Source organism: Pristiophorus japonicus, chromosome 12, assembly GCF_044704955.1.
Source record: "Pristiophorus japonicus isolate sPriJap1 chromosome 12, sPriJap1.hap1, whole genome shotgun sequence".
NCBI lineage: Eukaryota > Metazoa > Chordata > Chondrichthyes > Pristiophoridae > Pristiophorus > Pristiophorus japonicus.
This window is the reverse complement of record NC_091988.1, coordinates 3,970,468-3,995,289: the sequence shown is the minus strand read 5'-3', so window position 1 is coordinate 3,995,289 and position 24,822 is coordinate 3,970,468.

The window sequence follows — 24,822 nt, the reverse complement described above, 5'->3', positions numbered from 1 at the left end:
AACTAAATATCGCGATAGAGGCGCCAAGGAGGTGTTGCACACTGGATGATGTCACCATGCGTGTGGCGTTGGCCAGTGCGGTGTTAGCTCTTGGTGCCTCTGCCAAAGTGGCAACTACATTTCTGCGGGGACGCCGCTCAGCGTGGAAGGAAGGCCTTTGCAGCCCGTTAGCCACCTCCCACATGTGGTAACGGGTGGAGGTATAAAATCAATTTCGACCCCCTAGAATTTGAATAGTGCCTAACATAGAACATCGGAGATTGCATGGGACTGCTTAAAGTATTTGAACAAATCACAAATGTTGCTCAGTAATTTCTTGGGTTATACATGGTTTAATTTCCCTTTCTTTTCAAAAACTTTAGTTTAAATCAAGTCCAAAGTAGTAATATGAATAAAATCACTTGCAATGGTGAAAAGGGAGAAAAAAAATGAATTTAAGAACATAAGAAATAGGAGCAGGAGTCAGCCATTTGGCCCCTCGAGCCTGTTCCGCCATTAAATAAGATCATGGCTGATCTGATCATGGACTCAGCTCCACTAGCCTGTCCGCTCCCCATAACCCTTTACTCCCTTATCGCTCAAAAATCTATCTTCACCTTAAATATATTCAATGTCCCAGCTTTCACAGCTCTCTGAGGCAGAGAATTCCACAGAGTTACAACCTTCTGAGAGAAGAAATCTCTCCTCATCTCAGTTTTAAATGGGCGGCCCCTTATTCTATGTCCTCTAGTTTTAGTTTCCCCCACGAGTGGAAATATCCTCTCTGCATCCACCTTGTCAAGCCCCCTCTCATTATCTTATAAGTTTCAATAAGATCACCTCTCATTCTTCTGAACTCCAATATGTATAGACCCAACCTACATTCATAAGTCAACCCCCTCATCTCTGGAATCTACCAAGTGAAACTTCTCTGAACAGCCTCCAATGCAAGTGCATCCCTCCTTAAATACAGAGACCAAAACTGTACGTAATACTCCAGGTGTGGCCTCACCAATACCCGACACAGTTGTAGCAGGACTTCTCTGCTTTTATATTACATTCCCTTGGCCTTCCTGATCACTTGCTGTACCTGCATACTAACTTTTTGAGTTTCATGCACAAGGACCCCCAGGTGTCAGGGCAGTGGATTTCCTGTGTACCCCAAAATTTTCAGCTTCAATATTCAATCCCAAAGAAATTCAATATGTCCCTTTCAGGGTAATATCCGTTTCTTATTGTGTGCCAGGAAATCTTTACTTCAAGTATTACTTCACTTTTTAAAAATTGTCACAGGCATCTATATGAAGTATGAAACAAGCAGATGACCCCTCTATTTCTTACAGAAATCATTCTGCATTTTGGATTAGCTGACAGTAATTTCCATAAGGTTTAAACCACATCAACAGACTTCTCCCAACATTTTCAATACATGTTACGTTTCCTCACTTTCGACCTTTCATGAAGACACTGACTTCTGCTGGGATGTACAAGAGCCATCTGCTACCTCAATTCTTCGTTTATTAGAAACATAGAAAATAGGTGCAGGAGTAGGCCATTCGGCCCTTCGAGCCTGCACCACCATTCAAGAAGATCATGGTTGATCATTCACCTCAGTACCCCTTTCCTGCTTTCTCTCCATACCCCTTGATCCCCTGAGCCGTAAGGACCATATCGAACTCCCTCTTGAATATATCCAATCAACTGGCCTCAACAACTCTCTGCAGCAGGGAATTCCACAGGTTGACAACTCTCTGAGTGAAGAAGGTTCTTCTCATCTCAGTCCTAGATGGCCTACCCCTTATCCTAAGACTGTGTTCCCTGATTCTGGACTTCCCCAACATCGGGAATGTTCTACCATCAGAATCTTATACGTTTCTATGAGATCCCCTCTCATCCTTCTAAACTTCAATGTATAAAGGCCCAGTTGATCCAGTCTCTCCTCATATGACAGTCCTGCCATCCCGGGAATCAGTCTGGTGAACATTCGCTGCGCTCCCTCAATAGCAAGAACGTCCTTCCTCAGATTAGGAGACCAAAACTGAACACAATATTCCAGGTAAGGCCTCACCAAGACCCTGTACAACTGCAGTAAGACCTCCCTGCTCCTATACTCAAATCCCCTAGCTATGAAGGCCACATGCCATTTGCCTTCTTCACCGCCTGCTGTACCTGTATGCCAACTTTCAATGACTGAACATAAGAACATAAGAATTAGGAACAGGAGTAGGCCATCTAGCCCCTCCAGCCTGCTCCGCCATTCAACAAGATCATGGCTGATCTGGCCGTGGACTCAGCTCCACTTACCCGCCCACTCCCCATAATCCTTAATTCCCTTATTGGTTAAAAATCTATCTATCTGTGATTTGAATACATTCAATGAGCTAGCCTCAACTGCTTCCTTTGGCAGAGAATTCCGCAGATTCACAACCCTCTGGGAGAAGAAATTCCTTCTCAACTCGGTTTTAAATTGGCTCCCCTGTATTTTGAGGCTGTGCCCCCTAGTTCTAGTCTCCCCGACCAGTGGAAACAACCTCTCTGCCTCTATCTTGTCTATCCCTTTCATTATTTTAAATGTTTTGAAAGATCACCCCCCAACCTTCTGAACTCCAACGAGTAAAGACCCAGTCTACTCAATCTATCATCATAAGGTAACCCCCTCATCTCCGGAATCAGCCTAGTGAATCGTCTCTGTACCCCCTCCAAGGCTAGTATATCCTTCCTTAAGTAAGGTGACCAAAACTGCACGCAGTACTCCAGGTGCGGCCTCACCAATACCCTATACAGTTGCAGCAGGACCTCCCTGCTTTTGTACTCCATCCCTCTCGCAATGAAGGCCAACATTCCATTCGCCTTCCTGATTACCTGCTGCACCTTTGGGATTCGTGCACAAGGACCCCCAGGTCCCTCTGCACCACAGCATGTTGTAATTTCTCCCCATTCAAATAATATTTCCTTTTACTATTTTTTTTTCCAAGGTGGATGACCTCACATTTTCTGACATTGTATTCCATCTGCCAAACCTTAGCCCATTTACTTAACCTATCTAAATCTCAATGCAGCCTCTCGGTGTCCTCTACACAACCCACTTTCCCACTAATCTTTGTGTCATCTGCAAATTTTGTTACACTACACTCTGTCCCCTCTTCCAGGTCATCCACGTATATTGTTATCAGTTGTGGTTCCAGCACCGATCCCTGTGGCACACCACTAACTACCGATTTCCAACCCGAAAAGGATCCATTTATCCCGACTCTCTGCTTTCTGTTAGCCAGCCAATTCTCGATCCATGCTAATACATTTCCTCTGACTCTGCGTACCTTTATCTTCTGCAGTAACCTTTTGTGTGGCACCTTATCGAATGCCTTTTGGAAATCTAAATACACCACATCCATCGGTACACCTCTATCCACCATGCTTGTTATATCCTCAAAGAATTCCAGTAAATGAGTTAAACATGATTTCCCCTTCATGAATCCATGTTCCGTCTGCTTGATTGCACTATTCCTATCTAGATGTCCCGCTATTTCTTCCTTAATGATAGCTTCAAGCATTTTCCCCACTACAGATGTTAAACTAACCGGCCTATAGTTACCTGCCTTTTGTCTGCCCCCTTTTTTAAACAGAGGTTACATTAGCTGCTTTCCAATCCGCTGGTACCTCCCCAGAGTCCAGAGAATTTTGGTAGATTATAACGAATGCATCTGCTATAACTTCCGCCATCTCTTTTAATACCCTGGGATGCATTTCATCAGGACCAGGGGACTTGAGTCCCATTAGCCTGTCCAGCACTACCCCCCAAGTGATAGTGATTATCTCAAGGTCCTCCCTTCCCACATTCCCATGACCAGCAATTTTTGGCATGGTTTTTGTGTCTTCCACTGTGAAGACCGAAGCAAAATAATTGTTTAAGTTCTCAGCCATTTCCACATTTCCCATTATTAAATCCCTCTTCTCATCTTCTAAGGGATCAACATTTACTTTAGTCACACTTTTCCGTTTTATATATCGGTAAAAGCTTTTACTATCTGATGAACCATGACACCCAGGTCTTGTTGCACCTCACCTTTTCCTAAGCTGCTGCCATTCAGATAATATTCTGTTTTCGCGTTTTTGCCCCCAAAGTGAATAACCTCACATTTATCCACATTATACTGCATCTGCCATACATTTGCCCACTCACCTAACCTGTCCAAGTCACCCTGCAGGCTCCTAGCGCCCCCTCACAGCTCACACCGCCACCCAGTTTAGTGTCATCTGCCAACTTGGAGATATTACACTGAATTCCTTCATCCAAATCATTGATGTATATTGTAAAGAGCTGGGGTCCCAGCACTGAGCCCTGCGGCACTCCACTAGTCACTGCCTGCCATTCTGAAAAGGACCTGTTTATCCCGACTCTCTGCTTCCTGTCTGCCAACCAGTTCTCTATCCACGTCAGTACATTACCCCCAATACAATGTGCTTTGATTTTGCACACCAATCTCTTGTGTGGGACCTTGTCAAAAGCCTTTTGAAAGTCCAAATACACCACATTTGTAGTGTCTCTGCACCTTGTTACAAACTCACACAAGGCATGTATATATCAGACACAGTCACTCTGTGACCTTCACTTTATTTCCAGGACCAAAGAGTGCTAACCCTGGGTGGGACCTCCCCTTTTATACCTGGAAACCCAGGTGAGGAGTGTCTCCCGCAAGCTCACCCCCTGTGGTCAGGGTGTGCATTTCAAGGTACAAGTACAGTGTGCATGAGTTACAGTTACATAACTATTGTCATTGCAATTGGTGAAATACATGACATCACCTCCCCCCTTAAGTCTTTAAGTTCAGAGGTTAAGTCTATCGGGTGGTCGACGCTCTCTCGTGGTGCGCCGCAGTTGTGGCTCTGGTGGCTGAGCCTCAGCACGTGTCTCTGTCACTTGAGGTGATTCCGGCCTGTCCGGGCTGGCCACAGGGACTGTGCATGCTGAGGGCTGTCTTTGTTGCTTGTACGCTGGCAGTGGTGTGGGTGCCATCTCATCATGCTCTTCTTCCGGTTCCTCCGTGCCTATGCTGAACCTTGTCTTTACTTGGTCCAAGTGTTTGCAGCATATCTGCCTATTGTTTAGTCTGACCACCATGACCCTGTTTCCTTCTTTGCCAATTACGGTGCCCTCAAGCCACTTGGGTCCCAAAGCATGGTTAAGAACAAATACCGGGTCATCTATTTCTATACACCTCCCCCTTGAGCCTCGATCATGGAGCTCGGTTTGGGACTGGCGCTTGCCCACAACAATGTCTGCCAGGGCTGGGTGAATGAGGGACAGCCGCGTCTTGAGCGTGCGTTTCATGAGGAGTTCCGCTGGCGGGACTCCCGTGAGCGAGTGTGGCCGGGACCTGTAGGCCAACAGGAGGCGCGATAGGCGGTACTGAAGGGAGGGTCCTTGGATGCGTAGCATGTCCTGCTTTATGACTTGGACCGCCCGTTCCACCTGGCCATTGGAAGCCGGCTTGAACAGCGCTGTCCGGATGTGCTTGATCCCATTGCCCGACATAAACTCCTGGAATTCATGGCTGGTAAAACACGAGTCATTGTCGCTGACCAGGATGTCCGGCAAGCCGTGGGTCACGAAAACCGTACGCAGACTCTCCACGGTGATGGATGTCGTGCACGAGTTCAATATGATGCACTCGATCCACTTCGAGTATGCATCGACAACGGTCAGGAACATTTTTCCCATGAACGGGTCCGCGTAGTCGACGTGAATACGTGACCATGGCCTGGTGGGCCAGGGCCACGGGCTGAGTGGGGCCTCCCTGGGGGCATTGCCCAGCTGGGCACACGTCGTGCACCTGCGAACCAGTGTTCCAGGTCTGAGTCAATCCCCGGATACCATACGTGTGACCGGGCAATGGCCTTCATTAACACGATGCCAGGGTGCTCGCTGTGGTGTTCCCTGATGAACGCTTCCCTTCCTTTCTGGGGCATGACTACCCGGCTGCCCCATAACAGGCAGTCAGCTTGGATGGAGAGTTCATCCATCCGTCTCTGAAACGGCCTGATTTCCTCGGGCACGCCCTGTGTGCAGGTGCCCAATTGCCAGTCAGGACACATTTCTTTATCATGGATAGGAGGGGACCCTATTGGTCCAGAGTTTGATCTGGCGGGCTGTGATGGGGGAACCCGCAGTGTTAAAAGCCTCAATGGCCATGACCATCTCGCCGCTCTGCTCCGACGTTCCCTCGGTGGTGGCCAGTGGGAGCCTGCTGAGTGAGTCAGCGCAATTTTTGGTGCCTGGTCGGTGCCGTATGGTGTAGTCATACGCAGCCAGCGTGAGGGCCCATCGCTGTATGCGAGCTGACGCGTTAGCGTTGACAGCCTTGCTGTCGGACAACAGGGATGTTAACGGCTTGTGGTCCGTCTCTAGCTCGAACTGTCTACCGAAAAGGTGCATCTTTTTCACACCGCACACACACACGAGTGCCCCCTTCTCGACCATGCCGTATCCATGCTCTGCCTGGGAGAGCGACCTGGAGGCGTAAGCCACCGGTTAGAGTCGGCCGTCATCGTTACCCTGCTGCAACACACACCCAACCCCGTAGGATGATGCATCGCACGTTAAAACCAGTTTTTTACAGGGGTCATACAAAGTCAACAGTTTGTTGGAACACAGCAGGTTCCTCGCCTTAATGAAAGCCCATTCTTGACAACCCCCCCAAAACCATTCACAACCTTTACGGAGGAGCATGTGTAATGGCTCCAACAATGTGCTTAAGTTCGGCAGAAAGTTCCCAAAATAGTTCAAAAGTCCCAGGAATGATCGCAACTCTGACGTGTTGCCGGGCCTGGGTGCCCGGCGAATCGCCTCAGTCTTTGATTCAGTGGGCCGTATCCCGTCTGTGGCAACCCTCCTGCCCAGGAACTTGACCTCTGGAGCCAAAAACACGCACTTGGCCTTTTCCAGCCGCAATCCTACCCGATCCAATCGGTGTAGCAACTCCTCCAGGTTGCGGAGGTGTTCCTTGGTGTCTCGACCCGTTATAAGCATGTCGTCTTGGAATATGATCGTTCCAGGGATGGACTTGAGCAAGCTTTCCATGTTTCGCTGAAAGATAGCCGCTGCCGAACGAATGCCAAACGGGCACCTGTTGTAGACAAATAATCCTTTGTGCATCGTGATGGTGGTCAGAAGCTTGGAATCTTCCGCCAGTTCCTGAGTCATGCAGGCCGAAGTGAGGTCCAGCTTCGTGAACAGATTGCCACTTGCCAGCATAGCAAAGAGGTCCTCCGCTCTCGGAAGCGGGTATTGGTCTTGCAGTGACACTCGGTTGATGGTGGCTTTGTAGTCGCCAAAAATCCTAACCGAGCCATCTGCTTTGAGGACGGGAACGATGGGACTTGCCCAGTCGCTGAATTCAACGGCCGAAATTATGCCCTCTCTGAGCAGCCTGTCCAGTTCACTTTCAATCTTCTCACGCATCACGTACGGCACCGCTCTGGCTTTGTGGTGCACTGGTCTGGCGTCCAGAGTGATGTGTATCACTACTTTAGTGCCCTTGAACGTTCCGACACCGGGTTGTAAGAGTGACTCGAATTTTTGCAGGACCTGTGAGCATGAACTTCGCTCCACGGATGAAATGGTGTGCACATCCCCCCATTTCCAATTCATCTCAGCTAGCCAACTCCTCCACAAAAGTGCGGGGCCATTTCTCGGAATAATCCAGTGTGGCAGCCGGTTCTGTAATCCATTGAGTTACCACCAAGTTTGCACTGCCCAGCACTGGGATGATCTCTTTGGTGTACGTACGTAGCTGTGCCTCAATGTGTTCCAGTTTGGGCCTGCTAGCTCTGTGTGGCCATAGTCTCTCAAATTCTTGGCCGCTCATGAGTAACTGGCTAGCTCCCGTATCCAGCTCCATGTGCACCGGGATGCCATTCAGTAAGACTTTCATCATGATGGGTGGCATTTTAGTGTATGAGCTGTGCACGTCAGCCACATGAACTCTCTGAACTTCAGCATCCATGGTTGTCCCCCAGGCCTCATCCTGCATTGCAGACCCCTCGTCTGGTTCCTCTGTCTCACAGACTAGCCTTGCTACTGCCTTTTTGCACATCCTGGCCAGGTGTCCCTTGCCATTACAAATCCGACAGGTATGAAGCTGGAACCTGCAGCTTTTTGCAGTGTGTCTGCCCCCACACCTCCAGCATGGGCTGAGATTGCTGTTAACAAAAGGACTATTCCCAGGCATTCCTCTCTGATGGCCCGTTTGACTGTTTCGAAGAACTCTGATGGGGGGTGTTAATGGTCCCATCACGGGATGCATTGTTCCTCGTGATGGCGTCAATTGCCAATCCCCTTTCCATTGTCCCTGTTGCGGGCCCACCCTGGAGCGTGTTGCTGCTTGGGCAGTGTCGAATTGCCCTTGCCTGCCTGCCTGGGCGGTGTCGACTTGCCCTTGCCTGCCTGCAGGGTTCTGTATCACTTTTACAACATTAGCTCCCTGGTTTATCACAATGTTAAAACCAGGGCTACGTGCGTAAATTAGCTTGGTCTCCTCTTCCTCTGCCATAAAGGTCTGAGCTATCAACGCCGCCCCTTCTAAAGTCAGGTTCTTGGCCTTTATGAGCTGCCTGAAAATGCCGGCATGAATAATGCCCTCGATGAAAAAGTCCCTTAACATCTCCCCCCTGCAGGCATCGGAGAACTTACAGAGACTGGCCAAACGCCGCAGTTCCGCCACGAAGTCCGAGATGTTTTGACCCTCCCGACGCCGGTGAGAGTAGAACCGGTGCCGGGCCATGTGTACGCTACTTGCCGGCTTGAGATGCTCACTGATCAGCTGGCTGAGCTCTTCGAAGGACTTGTCCGCTGGCTTTTCGGGTGCGAGCAGGTCTTTCATCAGCGCATACGTCTGTGGACCACAGCTGGTCAGTAGATGCGCCGTCCGCTTGTCAGCTGCTGTCTCTTCCAGCCGGTCCTTTGTGACAAAGCTCTGCTTCCAGAAAGTCGTCCCAGTCCTCACCCACATAGTGGCGATCCTCTGTGCCACCGGTGGCCATCCTCGTAGTTCGGTGATTCCCGCTTCTTGTCGCCAAATGTAGTGTCTCTGCACCTTGTTACAAACTCACACGAGGCATGTATATATCAGACACAGTAACTCTGTGACCTTCACTTTATTCCCAGGACCAAAGAGTGCTGACCCTGGATGGGACCTCCCCTTTTATACCTGGAAACCCAGGTGAGGAGTGTCTCCCGCAAGCTCACCCCGTGGTCAGTGTGCATTTCAAGGGTACAGGTACAGTGTGCATGAGTTACAATTACATAACTATTGTCATTGCAAGATGGCGAAATACATGACAACATCCATTGGTTCTCCCTTGTCCACTCTACTAGATACATCCACAAAAAATTCCAGAAGATTTGTCAAGCATGACAAATTTGTCATAAATCCATGCTGACTTGGACCGATCCTGTATTGCTTTCCAAATGTGCTGCTATTTCATCCTTAATAATTGATTTCAACATTTTCCCCACTACTGATGTCAGGCTAACCGGTCTATAATTACCAGCTTTCTCTCTCCCTCCCTTTTTAAAAAGCGGTGTTACATTAGCTACCCTTCAGTCCATAGGGACTGATCCAGAGTCGATAGACTGTTGGAAAATGATCACCAATGCATCCACTATTTCTAGGGCCACTTCCTTAAGTACTCTGGGATGCAGACTATCAGGCCCCGGGGATTTATCGGCCTTCAATCCCATCGATTTTCCTAACACAATTTCCCGCCTGATAAGGATATCCTCCAGTTCCTCCTTCTCACTAGACCCTCGGTCCCCTAGTACTTCCGGAAGGTTATTTGTGTCTTCCCTCGTGAAGACAGAACCGAAGTACTTCTTCAATTGGTCTGCCATTTCTTTGTTCCCCGTTATAAATTCACCTGAATCCGACTGCAAGGGACCTACCTTTGTCTTCACTAATCTTTTTCTCTTCACATATCTATCGTCTTCCATCATTGCCAGTAGCCTATGGAGAAGACCTGAATACTATGCTCATTTGCAGTACAGTTCTCCCGCACTCTGACCCAGGCGTCATGACCGAACTGTAGATCCACTGCCCTGGCCAAAATCAACTAACTCCGCACGAAGTCTGAACACTGGGCCTTCCTGGGCTGGTGTGGCTCATTTATCAATAAAGTCATTTGGGAAAGCTGACATATCAAAGCCTTAATTAGCCTAGCTTTCTCCAAGATTTCTTAGAAAATAAATATTTATTTTCAAGTCAGTTATTTTGGTATTTAAAATTCATGTTAAATACATATTTTCTTTGTTCTAATTCCTCAGTTTGTACAGTTAATATGATTAAACAATCTGGCCCGCAATCCGGATGACAGTGAACAGCCGCGTCAGTCTGCCTTTGAAACTGACCCCAACCTCAGGAAATCTATTGCTCCGACACAGAGTGCGCTATGCACCCACCCCTCTCCCACTCACCCCTCCTCCGAACCTCACCCCTCCCCACCTCACCCCTCCCCGCCTCACCCCTCCGAACCTCACCCCTCCCTGCCTCACTCCACACCGCCTCAACCCTCCGAACCTCACCCCTCCCCACCTCACCCCTCCCCGCCTCACTCCTCCGAACCTCACCCCTCCCTGCCTCACTCCACACCGCCTCAACCCTCCGAACCTCACCCCTCCCCGCCTCACCCCTCCCCGCCTCACTCCTCCGAACCTCACCCCTCCCTGCCTCACTCCACACCGCCTCACCCATCCGAACCTCACCCCTCCCCGCCTCAACCCTCCGAACCTCACCCCTCCCTGCCTCACCCCTCCGAACCTCACCCCTCCCTGCCTCACCCCACACCGCATCACCCCACAACGCCTCACCCCTCCCGAACCTCACCACTCCCTGCCTCACCCCTCCCTGCCTCATCCCACACCGCCTCAACCCTCCGAACCTCACCCCTCCCGAACCTCAGCCCTCCCCGCCTCACCCCTCCCTGCCCCACTCCACACCGCCTCACCCATCCGAACCTCACCCCTCCCCGCCTCAACACTCCGAACCTCACCACTCCCTGCCTCACCCCTCCGAACCTCACCACTCCCTGCCTCATCCCACACCGCCTCACCCCTCCCCACCACACCCCTCCCGAACCTCACCCCTCCGAACCTCACCCCTCCCCGCCTCACCACATCCAAGCCTCACCCCTCCGAACCTCACCCCTCCTGAGCCTCACCCCTCCGAACCTCACCCCTCCCTGCCTCACCCCACACCGCATCACCCCACACCGCCTCACCCCTCCCGAACCTCACCACTCCCTGCCTCATCCCACACCGCCTCAACCCTCCAAACCTCACCCCTCCCGAACCTCAGCCCTCCCCGCCTCACCCCTCCCTGCCTCACTCCACACTGCCTCACCCATCCGAACCTCACCCCTCCCTGCCTCAACACTCCGAACCTCACCACTCCCTGCCTCACCCCTCCGAACCTCACCACTCCCTGCCTCATCCCACACCGCCTCACCCCTCCCCACCACATCCCTCCTGAACCTCACCCCTCCGAACCTCACCCCTCCCCGCCTCACCACATCCAAGTCTCACCCCTCCGAACCTCACCCCTCCCTGCCTCATCCCACACCGCCTCACCCCTCCCCACCTCACCCCTCCGAACCTCACCCCTCCCTGCCTCACCCCTCCGAACCTCACCCCTCCCTGCCTCATCCCACACCGCCTCACCCCTCCCTGCCTCACCCCTCCGAACCTCACCCCTCCCCGCCTCACCACATCCAAGTCTCACCCCTCCGAACCTCACCGCTCCCCGCCTCACCCCTACCCGCCTCACCACATCCGAGCCTCACCCCTCCTGAGCCTCAACCCTCCGAACCTCACCCCTCCCTGCCTCATCCCACACCGCCTCACCCCTCCCCGCCTCATCCCACACCGCCTCACCCCTCCCTGCCTCACCCCTCCCTGCCTCATCCCACACCGCCTCACCCCTCCCTGCCTCACCACATCCGAGCCTCACCCCTCCGAACCTCAGCCCTCCTGAGCCTCAACCCTCCGAACCTCACCCCTCCCCACCTCACCACATCCGAGCCTCACCCCTCCGAACCTCAGCCCTCCTGAGCCTCAACCCTCCGAACCTCACCCCTCCCTGCCTCACCCCTCCGATCCTCACCCCTCCCTGCCTCACCCCTCCGATCCTCACCCCTCCCTGCCTCACCCCTCCGAACCTCACCCCTCCCCGCCTCACCCCTCCGAACCTCACCCCTCCCCACCTCACCACATCCGAGCCTCACCCCTCCGATCCTCACCCCTCCCTGCCTCACCCATCCCTGCCTCACCCCTCCGAACCTCACCCCTCCCCACCTCACCACATCCGAGCCTCACCCCTCCGAACCTCACCCCTCCCTGCCTCACCCCTCCCCGCCTCAACCCTCCGAACCTCACCCCTCCCCACCTCACCACATCCGAGCCTCACCCCTCCGAACCTCACCCCTCCGAACCTCACCCCTCCCTGCCTCACCACATCCGAGCCTCACCCCTCCGATCCTCACCCCTCCCTGCCTCACCCCTCCCCGCCTCACCCCTCCGAACCTCACCCCTCCCCACCTCACCACATCCGAGCCTCACCCCTCCGAACCTCACCCCTCCTGAGCCTCACCCCTCCCGAACCTCACCCATCCGAACCTCACCCCTCCCCGCCTCACCCCTCCCCACCTCACCCCTCATTGCCTCACCCATTCGAACCTCACCGCTTCCCACCTCACCGCTCCGAACCTCACCCCCCCACCTCATCCCATCCCGCCTCACCCCTCCCCGCCTCACCACATCCGAACCTCAACCCTCCCCACCCTTCCCTGCCTCACTCCTCCCCGCCTCATCCATCCGAACCTCACCGTTTCCCGCCTCACCCCTCCCTGCCTCACCCATCCGGGCCTCACCCCTCCCCGAACCTCACTTCTCCCCGCCTCATCCTCCCCTCCTCACCTCTCCTCGCCTCACCCCTCCCCCACCCCCCCAGAGCTGACGGTGTAATCTCTCAAACCAGGAAAACTGGCGAAAACCTCGGCTCTTTCGCAGTAATTACGCTGTTTAATTCCCCACTAAAAGTTAGACCCAAAGGGTTTAGCTGTAACAGGGGTTTTAATAGCGTCTTGACTGCTAAACAAATGTTATGGGCCTGAAAAATTAATGTTACTTTTGTGCAGTGTGAAATTTATCCATTTTAAAAGAAATTAAAATGTTTGAGAAATGTATTTTTAAATGTTTTTTTAAAGTTTGTTCATCTTTATTTACGGTTTGTCTTTCCCCATGTGAGAACCCCAATCTTTGTTTTGCTCTCTAACATATTTTAAAAGTTATAATTGTAACAGCTTCACCACTTCCTTGTTCGCTGTGAGAATTCTGCATTGTGATTGGCCGCTTAGACAGCTTGTTGACATACAGCAGTTCGAACAAAGGGGTCCCCACTATACATTGGAAAACCCTAACTTCTCGACACAGCGATCGTGTTGACATTACATCTGCCACAGAATTGCTATGCATGGGGAAGGGAGAAGAACAGTCATTTGTCACAGATAATCCATAATCCAATGATTGCCTCGTTGCCATCTGAATTAATCCTGACCATCAAGGGAAAGAGCAAACACTATTACACTCTAAAAACAAAATCTAGCATTTGGAGAATCAACAAATTCATTAAAAAAAATACAAGTTTGGATAACTGACAGAACAATTCCTTTTGTTTTTCTACAGCTGAATTTCAATTAATTTCTGATGAACAATCTAGTAAAAGGTATATTACGTCAATTGTGATATTGCATTTAGAGCTTTCAGAATTTTACTACTAATAACTTGATGCTATTTGAGTTTTGTGCTAACCCGGATTTTGTGGTCAGTGACGAACGAACGGTGCCAGCAGCTCATTATACTTACACTTGTCCAGAGTCTTTCTGTAGACGTTTGCACTGAAACTTTCGCTGATTAGAAATCCATTTTGGTGCAGCGTTCTCTACTGGGGATCTGGGACCTGTGTGAAATAGGCAAGCACCTGGGTGCCTCCTTAACCAATCACCCTGAGGAATCCTTACTGAGACACGCAGGTCGGGATTTCCCCAGTGCAGAGCCTGCGGGTCTGCAGTAAAAATCTCAGAAATTGCCAACGTGTCGGGAACGCATTTAATTTGCGCACGTTTCCCAGCCCACCACGAACCAGTTAGGGAGAGGTGGGCGACCTCATTGAAGTATTTAAATGGTTGTTGAGAGACTCTTAAGAGGCTTTTTCACATTAGATTTCGGCTTTAACTTCTTGAGCAGGGGAGTCACGCACCTCGGGAACCCCGCCTTTGAAGGGTGGCCATTGATTGACAGCTGGGGAAAACACAGAAATACTTCCACATCACACCAGCTTCCTTGCCCAATGGAAGGATTCTTGCTGACTCCATTTTGTGCAGAGATTTAGCTGTCAGGTCTTTTCTGCAACCTCGGAAACCACTTTGATCACAATGCTAGTTGTTGTGTATCTGTAAAGCATGCACTCCCATGTTCCACCACCAGGGAGCTCATCCTCTGAAGTCCCAAGGCATCCCAGCATCCCTTGGGAGCACTGTATATAAACCGGCCCCTAAGGTCTGTTCCTCACTCTGGAGTGTCATTAAAGACTGAGGTCAGTGTTACTTTAACCTCCCTGTGTGCTGTCTCATCTATGTTAGGAACACAATACTAGTCACTATCAGAACATTAAGGGATTGGGTCTCTGATCTCCACTTTACCTGCTGTAATATATGCTCACAGGTTTATAGAGCTTTTGCGCTCTCAGCCTTCCATGAGAGGTGGGCACTGGAGGGACTGGAGTGCATCATCACCCCCGGCAACCAAATTTTAATTTGATTTGTTTTACATCTAAAGTTTAATTCGTTTAATGTGTCGGTTTTAGTGCCCCTTTAATAAAGGGACATTTGATTTACATTTGTTTTTATAAGTGCAACAAAATAGTTGTAGAGCTTTTTCATGGTAAGTGGCTTAGCCAGTCATGTGATGTTCAAAAGACTCAATAAAACCAGTCAATTGAGTTTAAGTCAAACACGATGAGGTATGCAGTTGTGAGCCTAGTGGATGAACTGGTAATGTGTGGCTTGAGTGTTAAACCTTTGTTAATAAAACAACTAGTTCTTAACAGTAATGTATTGCTATGAATTTTTAAGCAAAGAAACCATGAAGCAAATAGATTACACCTGCCATCTATTAGATCAGCATGGGCGCCACTTATGCTGCTTCACCTTGGTCCTCAGAATCGGACCAAGATGAGCCCAGCATCAACACCAGCTACACCAGCAGCAGCATCCACAACAGCAGTCTTCTCCTCAACGACCTGATGCTCCACAGCAGAGAGGGGTCAGCACAGGGCTGCACCGCACCGGAGGCGATACCCCCAACTCGGGGTATAGGGGCAGAGGATGAGCTTCCTGGACATGACTGAGAAGCAATGCCAAAGGAGGCTAAGGCTATCGCACCAGGTCATTACAGACATTTGTAGCTTGCTGGAACAAGACCTGCTGCCCAATGGACCTGGTGGACACGCCTTACCAATGGCTGTCAAAGTCACCACTGCCCTCAACTGCTTCGCCTCAGGCGCCTTCCAGATATTTGCAGGTTCTCGCTCAGCCAATTATGGAAACTTTTTTCCAATCTATTACTTTGGTCTTTGATTTACTTATGTCTTCTTCAACTATTATTTTAAACCTTATTATGTTGTGATCGCTATTGCCTACATGTTCCCCTATGTTTACTTCTCTTATCTGCTCTGCTTCATTTCCCATATCTAGATCTAGCATTTTGGGCTTCTTACGTATTGGGTAAGAAAGGATTCCTGTACACACTGTAAAACTCCATTCCTTTTTCTCTTTCACTACCTCATCTTGGCAGTTAACGGGGGGTGGGGATAGGGCGTAGTTGAAAGGCCCAATGCTTATTATTCTATGTCTTTTACTTATTTCAAATATTTTCCTCCACTTCCTTTCCACTATTAGTAGGTCAGTAGAATACCCCTTTTAATGTGATCAATCCTTTCCCATCCTTTATCTCAATTTATATGGATTCTGCTTCTATCTTAACACTGGTTATCTCACTTTTTTTCTGCCATTATGTTATGTCTAATTAGTACAGCTACCTCACCTCCCCTTCTTCCTTTAAGTAGTTAAATTTACTAATGGTGCTAAGCAAAGGGACTGAAGATTCAACCAATATATTACAAAATGAGCTTGAAAGGCTTTGCAATAGGCTGATCAGTGGAAAATGAAGTTTAATATGAAATTATGTAAGATACTGGAAGTAAATTGTTATGTAGCACACATCGTCCGTGGAATAGAACATACCAAAAAGGAAGGCCGAAGGAGATTTAGGTGTGTTGAGCAATTAACCTCTCACCATACTGTTATGTCTCAAATAAAGCAATGTGACTGAGTACTGTAGACTTGTGTAAGTGTGACCTTTGTCTCGTTATTCTGACTCCAGAGTGCTGGCACAGCATGGGAGGCCTGTTTATATGCAATTCTCCCAAGGGATGCTGGGATCCCTTGGGACTCCAACAGATGCATCCTCTGGTAGAATGCTGGTTACAAGGTGTTGCATACATAACAATATGCAAATAGTGTGTGATGATAACAGACAAACTAAACTGGATGCTGGGATATATTGCCAAATCATTTAATTAAAATCCAAGAAGTCATACTGAAGCTGTACAGTCCTCCGGTTTGGTTGCACCTCAAGTATTGCATTCAGTTCTGGTTTCTGTGATGCAAGAGAACCATCCCGGCCAAAGAAATGATGCAGAGGAGAGCAACAAAAGATGAACTACGAGGAATGATTAGATAAGCTTGAGCTCCTCAGCCTCAAAAAAGACAAATAAATGAGAATGTTAAGGAGATACGCAAGACACATAATGCAAAATAGAAGGTAAACACAGAACAGGACTTTTGATCATGCCAAGGCAGCAGGACAAGAGGATACAGGTGCAAGGTTACATAAGAATTGGAACAGGAGTAGGCCATCTAGCCCCTCGAGCCTGCTCCGCCATTCAATAAGATCATGGCTGATCTGGCCGTGGACTCAGCTCCACTTACCCGCCCGCTCCCCATAACCCTTAATTCCCTTATTGGTTAAAAATCTATCTATCTTTAACTTGAACACATTCAATGAGCTAGCCTCAACTGCTTCCTTGGGCAGAGAATTCCACAGATTCACAACCCTCTGGGAGAAGAAATTCCTTCTCAACTCGGTTTTAAATTGGCTCCCCCGTATTTTGAGGCTGTGCCCCCTAGTTCTAGTCTCCCCGACCAGTGGAAACAACCTCTCCGTCTCTATCTTGTCTATCCCTTTCATGATTTTAAATGTTTCTATAAGATCACCCCTCATCTTTCTGAACTCCAAGGAGTAAAGACCCAGTCTACTCAATCTATCATCATAAGTTAACCCCCTCATTTTTCGAATCAGCCTAGTGAATCGTCTCTGTACCCCTTCCAAAGCTAGTATATCCTTCCTTAAGTAAGGTGACCAAAACTGCACGCAGTACTCCAGGTGCGGCCTCACCAATACCTTATACAGTTGCAGCAACACCTCCCTGCTTTTGTACTCCATCCCTTTCGCAATGAAGGCCAACATTCCATTCGCCTTCCTGATTGCCTGCTGCAACTGCAAACTATCCTTCTGTCATTCAATCACAAGGACCAATTGGAGAGCTGTGGAGGCGTGTCCTGCTCAGTAGGAACTGTGAGCAGTGAGGGAAGCTGCAAGCAACTTGAGCTCCTGCCTGGGGAGCCCTGAGACCAGCCCAGGAATAGAAGGAAGGAAGGGGTTTCACTACAACTTCTATCCAGAGGGAGAGGAGGAGAACAGAAAACTTTTACAACTTTATCATTCTGCAAAGAGTTGGAGAGAGGGGGAAAAACCACAACAACCAACATCCAGTGTGGAAGGAGGGAGACTCAACAATTCTACAGGTGGGTGTGGGTGCATTTCCCAAAAAGACTTTGTTGTATCGGTGGGGGGAGGAAAGAAGACCACTGAGGGCCGGAACATCGCGGGGGGTGTGTCTGTGTGTGGTAGTGTGTGTGGGGGCCTTGCTTACAACTAGGCCCCCCCCCACAATTGGAACCCCCCCCCACCCCCCACATTTGCCTAGCCTGGGATAGCTGGAGCTACCAGGCTGAAGATTGTTGTTTTTCTTAAACACCCAATTAAAGATCGTTAGGAGTGCCTGGTGGCTCCAGCTACCCCAGGTGAAGACATCTTCTCCCCCCACCTGAAGACCACCCCAAAGACTTTTGTGTTTTGCCATCTGGGGAGTGCACCCACCCACAGCTGCGAGGGGAGACCTGCCCTCGCAGTCCCCCCCCCCTTCCCACCCCCCTCTCTCTTTCTCTGCTACTCTGTTTCTCCCCTCTCTCTCTGAGGCCTCTTCCTTCCAAATTTACAAAAAAAAAAACAAAAAAACAAAACCAATTAAGACAACTGAGCAGAGGGAGCAAGGCCTCTCCCCAATTGTCAACGAGGGGAGAGGTACCTCGTTAAGAGCTCCTCTGCTTCAGTCTTTTAGATAAGAGGCCTAATTAAGACCATTAAGGCCTGTGACTTTGGGGTGGGTGTAGCCCTTAAAGGGACCCCGTGATGGCGACCCCATCCACGCCGGTGGCAGGGCCAGCAAGGACGTATGCGCAGGCGGTGTCCACATCCACGGCACCTCCTGCGCCACCCGCTGCCCTGCCACCATTCAGACTTATAACCAGGAAACACGGGGTCAAGAGCTACACTCACCCCACAATGACCATCGAGGAGTGCGTGCGGGCGATGGCTGGGGTAGTCGGCCCCTCGGCCATTGTCGCAGCCTCCAAGATGTCTGGGAAGGCCGTGTTCTTCCTGGGGTCGGAGCGGGCGGTGTCCCTGGCCCTTGAAAAGGGGCTCACGGTGGGCGGGACGTTCCTGCCGGTGGACCCTCTCGAGGCCACCGCGCAGAGGGTCATCGTTTCAAACGTCCCGCCCTTTGTTTCCGCTGAGCTCCTCCTCCCTCACCTACAACAACTGGGGGAGGTAAGGTCAGGGATCAACCCCATACCGCTCGGCCTCAGGGAGAACAGCCTGCGCCACGTGTTCTCCTTCCGCCGCCAGCTCTTTGTCCGGCTGGCGCGGGAGGAGACGACGGAAGGTCATTTTAATGTGGTGCACGAGGGGACTGCCTACCGCGTCTTCTGGACGTCGGACGGCGTGCGGTGCCATGCCTGCAGGGAGGTGGGGCACGTTCGCAAGAACTGCCCCGCCTCCAAGGCCGCCAAACCACCGAAGGCGGCCAAGGCTGGCGCCGCCGCCACCCCTCCCCCTAGTTGCGTCCGCGTGCCGGGAGCCATGGGTGCGCGGGCATCGTCGGAGGCCTTTGTTTTCAGGGCCTCCGGCGGGGGGGAGGGAGAGCGTCCGACCGGAAAGAAGGCGCGGAAGAAGACAAAACATCAAGAGGCGGGTCCCCTCAGTGCGCCGGATAATTTGACCACCGCGCTCAGCCCAACCCCGTCACCGGCGAGCGCGGGGTGCCCCGAGCCCGTGCCCGAGCCCTTGAACAACACCACAGAGGGGCCCGGGCGCGGGCAAGAAAAGGAAAAGGGGGGGGCGGAGCGGGAGGCCTCGGCAGACATGGAGGTCTCCCTGACTCCGCGCGCCCCCAGGAACAAAAAGAGGCACCGCCCCAATGACGCGGAGGGGGAACAACATCCCTCCGCGGAGGAGTCGGTGCCCGCCGCGTGTCCCGCGTCCCCCACCAGCGCCCCCAAATTGCGCTGCAGGCGCGAGGAGTCTTTCCCCGGGGAGGGTGAGACAGTTGAGGCTGCCCAGCCTCTGCCTCCCGGGGATGGAGTGGAAGATCTGCCTGTCGTGGGGGGCGTGGGGACCGCGGAGGAATGCGTAGCCGCCGGGCCGGGCGTCCCGGGGACTGAGGCGGGCGAGGCCGAAAAGGCCGAACCTGAGCCCGCCCAGCTATTACCCAACTTCCCCCGGGAGTTGCTCGACCCGGCAGAGAATGAAACAAATAATTATGACACTGTAGATGCTGGGCCGGGGGGTGGCAGCGGGGAGGGGGAGGAACACCCACCCTCGCCCCTTACTTTGGAGCTGGAGCACTTGGAGGGCCTGGGGATTTCCTATGGCCGGGTCTCTCCTTGTTCTCCGGTTCCTGGGGCGGAGGGGGAACCCCTTCCGCTGTCATTTCCCGACCCAGCACCTTTTTTAAAAGAGCCCAGTGGGGACTCCTCTGCCGACGATCCTGGGGGTGGGATCGGGGCAGTGCCAGGGCCGGTTGGAGCGGCCGGTTCATTTGCCGTACCTTGTGCGGTCGATGGGCCGGCTGCTGGCGGCCACCTCCCGGAGGAGGACGGGGACTCGGTGGGGGACGCGGGTGAAGACCTAGAGACCACCGCCAGTGAGGCGGTGGATCTGCTCGCGGCCGCCGCTGAGGCCCTCCTCGTTCCTGCAAAGGAACTCCGGGACTTTTTGGCCCAGAGCCGGGGTCGCCGCGACCAAGCCCGACTGGCCCTGGAAAAATGGTCCGAGCCGGAGCTGATCAAGGGGTCCGTCCGCGCCGCCGTTAAAACCTTGGCCGCGGGCGGGCCCTTGACAAAGGAGCAGCACCTTGAGCTGCGCGAGCTCGAGGGACTCCTCGCTGGGCTGCGGAGGGAGCGGAGTTCAACAAAAGACTCCGCCCCCCCCCCCACAATAGGTTAAGGTAGAGGTTGCACTATGCTTTTGCCATGAAGATAACCATAGCCAGCCTCAACATCAACGGCGGCAGAGGGGCACGCCGTAGATTTGACAATTTTTCGCTCCTGCGGGAGGGGAAATATGCGGTGTGCTTCCTGCAAGAAACCCACACCGTTCCGGGAGACGAAGCCACGTGGCTCCTGGAATGGCAAGGAGAGGTCCGCATGAGCCACCTCACCGCCATTTCTAGTGGGGTGGCCATCTTGCTGGGCCCGCATTTTCAGCCGGAGATCTTGGGGGTCGAGGAGCCCGTGCCAGGCCGCTTGCTGCACGTAACGGTTCGCCTGGGGGACGTGCCGCTCCATCTCGTGAACGTGTACGCCCCTCATCCCGGCCCGCAGCAAACGCGCTTCTTTGAAGAGGTGTCCGCTCTTCTTGGCTCCGTCGACGTCGGCGACTGCATTGTCCTCGGGGGGGATTTTAACTGCACCCTCGAGGCGAGGGACCGCTCCGGTGCCCCGCAGTGCATGACGGCGATGGAGAAGTTGAGGGACCTGGTCGGGTCCTTCGACTTGGTGGACGTCTGGCGAAATCTCCACCCCGACTCCAGCGCCTTTACTTGGGTGAGGCCTGGAGTTGGATGGTCTAGAGTCGACCGCCTTTACGTGTCTCGGGCGTACGTTTCCTGCGTCCCGGCGGCCTCCATGCGGCCGGTGCCGTGTTCGGACCACCACCTGGTGTGGGCGGAGCTCGCTTCGCTCCGCGCGAGGACGGGGTCCGCGTACTGGCACTTTAACAACCGGCTGCTGGAGGACGTGCGGTTCCAGGACTCGTTCCGTCGATTCTGGTCCGACTGGAGAAGGAAGCAGGGGGGCTTCCCCTCCTTGAGGCTATGGTGGGACGTGGGCAAGGCTCACGTCCGCGTCTTCTGTCAAGAGTACGCGAGGGGGTCGACCAAGAGGCGGGCGGCCAGAGTCGGGCGCCTAGAAAAAGAGGTGCTCGACCTGGAAGCCCGTCTCGGTCAAGTCGTCCAGGACCCGGCCCTGCGGACGGTGTACGAAGCGAAGAAGGCCGCGCTGAAGGACCTGCAGCTCGTCGGGTCCCGAGGCGCGTTCGTGAGGTCGCGGATCCGGCTCCTGCGGGATCTGGACCGCGGCTCCCCCTTCTTCTACTCGCTGGAAAAAAGGCAGAGTGTCCGTAAGCAGCTCTTGACGCTGCTGGCCGACGACGGCTCTCTCGTCTCGGATCCGGAGGGCGTCAACAACAGGGTCCGTGAATATTACGGGGCTCTGTTCTCTCCGGATCCGTCCAGCGAGGAAGCGCGTAGAGTTTTGTGGGAGGACCTGCCGAAGGTCAGCCCGGAGGGCGCCGAAAATCTGGAAGCTCCGCTAAGCCTGGCGGAGCTGACCGGTGCCCTCGCCCGGCTCTCGAGGGGAAAATCCCCGGGGCTGGACGGGCTGACCGTGGAGTTCCACAGGGCGTTCTGGGACGTCCTGGGGAGCGACTACGCGCGGGTCCTGGGGGAAAGTCTGGCGACCGGGGAGATGCCCCTCTCTTGGCGCAGGGCAGTCATCGTCCTGCTGCCTAAGAAGGGCGATCTCCGCCTCCTTAAGAACTGGCGCCCGGTCTCCCTCCTCAGCACGGACTACAAAATCTTCGCCAGGGCGATGTCTGCTCGCCTTGGTGCCGTGCTGGACCACATGATCCACCCCGACCAGTCATACACGGTCCCGGGCCGGACAATCCACGATAACATCCATCTGGTCCGGGACCTCATCCATTGTTCCCAGGAGGCTGGTCTGTCGGTCGCCTTCCTATCCCTCGACCAAGAGAAGGCGTTCGACAGGGTGGATCACGACTATCTGCTCGGAACTCTGCGCGCTTTCGGGTTCGGGACGCATTTCGTCGCCCGGATCCGACTTTTGTACGCCGCCGCGGAGTGTCTGATTAAGGTTAACGGGTCCTTGACGGCGCCCCTTCGCTTTAGGAGAGGGGTGCGCCAGGGATGCCCCATGTCCGGCCAGTTATACGCCGTTTGCGTGGAGCCTTTCCTGCGCCTCTTGCGGACGAGGTTGACGGGACTGGCTCTGCAAGGGCCGGGCGTGGAGGTCGTCCTCTCGGCTTACGCCGATGACGTGCTCCTCGCGGTAGAGGATCCCGCTGACCTGCGGAGGATGCGTGAGTGCCAGGAGATTTACTCGGCCGCGTCCTCCGCCAGGATCAACTGGGAGAAATGTTCCGGACTCCTGGTGGGTCAGTGGCGGGTGGACTCCCTGCCGGAGGAGCTCAGGCCTTTTGCCTGGAGCACGACCCATCTCCTCTATCTGGGAGTCTACCTTAGCCCCGACGAGGAAGCCTGGCCGGCGAACTGGCAGGAGCTGGAGGCCAAGGTCGCCGCTCGCCTAGGGCGCTGGACAGGACTGCTCCGAGTGCTGTCCTACAGGGGTCGAGCGCTAGTCATAAACCAGCTGGTGGCCGCAATGCTGTGGTACCGGCTGGTCACTTTGACCCCTCCCCCTGCGTTTGTCGCCAAGATACAGAAGAAGCTGGTGGACTTCTTCTGGAACAACAGGAAGCACTGGGTCTCTGTCGCGGTCTTGAGTCTCCCGCTTGAGGAGGGCGGTCAGTCGTTGGTGTGCGTCAGCGCCCAGCTCGCGACTTTCCGTCTTCAGACCCTGCAGAGATACCTTTACGTCGAGCCCCCTCCTAGGTGGTGTGCTCTGGCGAGGTATTTCTTCCGCCAGCAGCTCGACCTCAATTATGACACGCAGCTCCTGTTTGTGAACTTGGGGGGTGCCAGGACCGCCCTCCGGGAGCTGCCTGTCTTTTACAGGGAACTCATCAGGGTCTGGAACAAAGTCTCCACCAAGCGCAGCTCTCCGCCGGCTGGAGTGGCGGCCGTCCTGCAGGAACCGCTGCTCGGGAATCCGTACCTCCACGGCCGAGGCTTCATGTGGCGGTCGGAAGAGAGGGCTGTGGCTGGTGAGGTGACCAGGGTCAGGGACCTGCTCGATGGCGGAGGAGCGGGCTGGATGGCGCCAGTCACGCTGGCGCGGCGCCTAAATTCTGCCAACGTCCGCCGCGCGGCCGATGCCATCGAGTCGCTAAAAACAGCTCTGGGCCCTGACTCCGTTAGGTGTATCGAGGAGGCTCAAGCACGTGGGGAGATCCCGTCCGAACTGACCCCCGTCCGGACGGAATTCCTCATCGGCGCCAAACCCCGGAACCTCCCTCGGGGGCCGGCGCCTCACAACTTGAGCCGCCTCGGGGAAATCCCCTCCGTGCCTTTCAGTTCCGCGCGGAGGGGTTTCCTGTACGGGCTGCTCCTGCACACCCTCAACTTTGCCATCCTCGCCGGCCGTCCGGACACGCCATGGCGTACCATCTTGCCGTCCGGAGGAGGCGGGGGTCCCCGATGGAGGGCACTCTACGCAGGGGTCCTCCCACTATTCATCGGGGACTTGGCCTGGAGGGTGGTGCACGGAGCAGTGCCGTGCAACAAATTTTTAAGCCGGTTCACGGACTCCCAGGCCGCCTGCAATTTCTGCGGTCTGGAGGAGTCCGTGTTCCATGTTTTTATTGAATGCACAAGGTTGCAGCCCCTGTTTCACTATTTGAAGGGGCTGCTCCTGAAATTCTGGCTGCACTTCAGTCCCACTCTCCTGATCTTTGGGCACCCTGTGCGGAGGGGAGCGGGTAGGTCCGAGGGCCTCCTCGTAGGACTGCTCCTGGGCACGGCCAAGGGTGCCATCAGCCGGTCCAGGCAGCGGGCGGTCGAGGGGGTCGTTCAACCTGACTGCCTGCCTCTCTTCCGCTCTTACATCCGATCCAGGGTGTCCTTGGAGATGGAGCACGCGGTGTCCACCGGTACGCTCGCGGCCTTCCGCGAGAGGTGGGCACCGGAGGGACTGGAGTGCATCATCACGCCCGGCAACCAAATTTTAATTTGATTTTACGTTTTAAAGTTTAATTTGTTTTAATTGCCGGTGCTTTTAGTGTCCCCCTCTCCTTTTATAGGGGGCACTGGAAAAAGGAAAAATTTGATTTTAGTGCCCCAAAAAAAAAAACACAAAAAAATAAATAAAAAAGGGGCCTTGTAAATGTCTTGTGTGTGTCATCCAGGTCGGGTG